Source organism: Phalaenopsis equestris, unplaced genomic scaffold, assembly GCF_001263595.1.
Source record: "Phalaenopsis equestris unplaced genomic scaffold, ASM126359v1 Scaffold000143, whole genome shotgun sequence".
In the NCBI taxonomy this organism is placed as follows: domain Eukaryota; kingdom Viridiplantae; phylum Streptophyta; class Magnoliopsida; order Asparagales; family Orchidaceae; genus Phalaenopsis; species Phalaenopsis equestris.
In genome coordinates, this window is record NW_018164585.1 from 58,915 (window position 1) to 63,110 (window position 4,196).

A 4,196-nucleotide genomic window follows, 5' to 3' on the forward strand; every position below is an offset into this window, starting at 1 on the left:
AAGAAAGTACAATTGTATCATTAATCTTATATATTTATATTAATGTTTATCATAAAAATATGAATAAATCATAATAAATTAAAATTCATCATCTGCTATGTTTAGGTAAAATGGTTTATAAATCGAGCTTAAGCATCTATTCATGAAGTACAGGCTTGAACATATTGAAGCATCTATTCATAAAGTAGAGGCTTGGGTTCCCATATTTAAAAGTCTTGATTATTGCACTAGGTCAATCTTCATACTAAGGCTTTAGAGTCAATAAGAATGGAATCTAAGGAATTAATTCTATTTTCCAACCACAATCTTAAACATTGTTTCCTTATATTTTCCTCTTAATATTCATTTAGTACTTTAAATTAAACCCCCATCAAAACTTTCTTGATATTTGACCTTGTAATACAAATTCATTAAGAGATTTATTCTCATAAATAAGCTAGTGTAATCCGGTCTTAATCTTTTTATTCTTATCAAAATGGTTGTACGAGTTGGCCAAAAAGAAAAAAAAAATTTGCCATTTAAAACTTCTCTCCCCTTACCAAAAACATGTTGCTCATCAAAATTCATTTTTGTTGATGATCAATTGGTTATTGTAAAAATATAGAGGATTTGAGATTAGAGGCTACTAGCTTTATCTTATTTATTCAAGCAAAATAATTCTTCTGATTAAAAAAAAAAAAAAATCTTTGTGTATACAATAAGAAACTAACTTGTTATGTACATCTTTATATTTTTGCTTAAGCCTTCTCAACTAATTAGTAGATGTTGCCTCTCTTATTTTTTTTCTTAAGACCTTATCTAATCTCATCACCAAGATTACAACCAGTTCTTCATTTTGGCAACATTTTTTTATACAACTCATATCTGAATATTTTTAACACTTCTTCATTGTCATGTGGCTATATATGACAAAAAAGTATCAATAGGCGGTCCCATTTTACTGATGAATGATGCACCATATCACTATGATTTTTATAGTACCTATGATACTAAGCTAGTTTCATGGTGCTTTGGGTAGCACTTAGGTTTCTTAGCTAGCATTGAGGCACCATGATGAGCACCACCATGCCATTTTTAACAATATGGTGTCAAGCTCTCAGTTTGGTTTATCATTAATGGAGCATCACAGTGTCAAGTTTAGTGTCTCATCACTACTTTCCAATTATATTTAAAAAAAAGACCAATCCTCCTACTACCTAGCTAAAATTTAGACATGGGTAAGGAGAGGATGGTTAAATTATAATGGATCTAAGCTTGGTTTCTTAAAGAAGCCAAAGGGGAAGATATAATAAGCCTTTGAAGGAAGCTAGAAGAGACTTCTATTTGATTATGAGTGAGGGAGAGTTTAAGAGAGATAGAGAGAAAGATATGAAGTTAGAGAGAGTTAGAGGAAATGCTGAGAGTTAAAGTTAGAAAAAACTAGAGAGAAAGAGAGAGTTCAGTGAGAAAAGAAAATAGAACTAAGGAAGGAAGTGATGGAGAACTAAAAATTGTCCTAGTCTCCAGCCCAAGCTCCATTCAACCTCCACTCTTGGCTCCATTCATCAGCCTGAAAGGGAGTTTGGTGAGTTGGAGATGAACATTAACCCTGTATATTTGAGTTTATAGCCTCCTTCCATTCTCTTCATCCTTTTTAGGTCCTCTTAAACCCTGTATATTTGAGTGTATAGCCTCCTTCCATTCTCTTCATCCTTTTTAGGTCCTCTTAATATTCTCATAGAGACATAAGATTAGGTATGTGTGTTTAAAGATGACCTATAAGATAAAACACCTTCCTTAATTTACCCCTATTTTTTTTCCCTGAGCATTTTATAAACCTATTCTCCATTAACCCTCTTAAATAGTGTATTGACAACATAAAATTGGTACCAAAACACTACTCTTATAAGGTTTACTTGAATTATTTTCTTCTTATAATTATGAAGTTTCTTTGGTAAAATTCAATAATCTTACTTTGTGTAAGCTAAGCTTGAGATAATAATTATTATGCTATAGATTAGTATAATAATTACTATAGGTTAATAATTATACACTCTACCATCCCACGTCCTAACCCTAGTAAGGACATGTATGTTATGAATTTAGAGTTATGTTATTTGATATATTAGGGTTTAAATTATGGTTTATAGCATCATTTAAAATAAAAAAAAATAATATATCTTATAAGTTGGTTTATTAGCATGCATGCACAAATACATTTGCACTATCTTATATTCATAATTATGTATTATGAATATAACCTAATGTAGTGATAATATGGTATTTCATACTATAAAGTTTTATGTGTAAAATTTTTCCATGGAATTGTTTTCGCTTTCATGTTTTTGTCCAAATGTATGTTCACTTGTTCCATTTCCATATGTCTAAAATATGTGTACTATGTATTGTAAGATTCTATGTTTTGAATTAATTCCATAGCAATGACTATTTTAATTTCATGCACACTCACACTTCATATTGTAAAATCCCATCTATTTTAAATTACTCCATAATGTTCCATGAATATGTCTTTTAAGTGTCTAAAATTGCATAAAAATATGTGCTTTTTTGTGTAATTGTAAGGTTATTTTGTACCTTTATGATAATTTATTAGATATTTATGCAAGAAATTAATAGGACATAAATTATAGATAACTCCAAAGGCAAGGCAACAATCTAAGAGTGGCTCCAAAGTGGCCCTTCATACCATCAAGGCATAATTTTATTTTATTGTGCATACCATCATATTTATGACAATATATTATCTACATAATTCAAATTTGATTAATTAAATAACCATTTTATCCATATATAATATGCCTATATTCTATAAATGTTCTAGTTTGTAAAAAAAAACAATACATTTTACAATTTATACAAAATAAAATAAATAAATAAATAAAGCTTGAGTATAACATTATGCTTAACACTAAAACACAACTAACAACTAATCCAAATCAAAAGCTACAAAGAAAATTCCAACATATTACTTTATTAAATTAATGTTCTATTTAAAATTAAGTCAATTAGCCACCATAAAAAATATGACAATATACAAAAGAAGATTGTAAAATTTAAATATTCTCCCAGAATCATTATGTCACATTCACATTAAAAATATCATTAACATTGATTAATAATACAAATACATCAAACTATGACACACACACACTCCTAATTAAGAAGCAATATAATATCAGACGAACATAACATTAAAATATTTAATTTAAATATATATTTTAAAAAATACACGTTAAATTAATGAATTAGAATTTTGAAAATATCTTTAAGCAAATATGGTTTTAAGATTAAAATTTTAAAAATTTATTATACTTTTCATTTAAAAATTAAACTTATATTTAAGCTTATTTTTTCTATATCATAAACTAAGAAAATATCTCATTAATATTATGAAATTTCTTATTATTTTTTTCTTTATTATTCTTAATTTTTTATTTGTTTAATTTTTATCTCTTTTTTCTAATAATTTATGTAGTGAATTTACATACACCACTTAATTTTTATGTAATTAAAAATGAAAGCCTTCTGGATCACATTTGGGTTGTACAAGAAAGGCATAATAGTAAGAAAAAAAAGCCATAGGACAAATGTCGAATGGAGGCTTTCCAATTACTTTATAAAACAATACTTGTATGGTTTTTAATTACCCTTTTTATGCTTAGAGAATATAATATAAGTGAATATATCTAGACTATATAAAATTATTTTTGTGCAACTTTTGTTGCGATTACAATCTCAGGGGACAATTGCAGTTGTTTGGAAAAATAACTGTGAAACTGCTACAAAAAAAAAATTATTATTTAAGTTGCAGAGGCCATTACAATTTTATCTTAATTTTAAAAAATTAAATCGTTAATGTCAGAGAATCACCGCACTTTAACAGGTCAGGTTGAAAAGATAACTTCCAACCAAAGAACTTTTTTGAAAACAAGAAAATAATTCCCCAAATAGAACTGCGATGATGAGCCGAAAAACAAATGAATCAGAAAGCTGTCCCAAATATACTCTCAATTTCATCATAACATGTTTCAACATTTTATTCTCTAATAAACTATTCATGGTTAATCCTCAACTAAGTTAAATGTTCATTTATGAAAATGAAATAATAACTCTACAATATATTTTATCAAATTACATGTATCAGCTGTAAACTATGCAAATTAATATATATATATATATATATATATATATATATA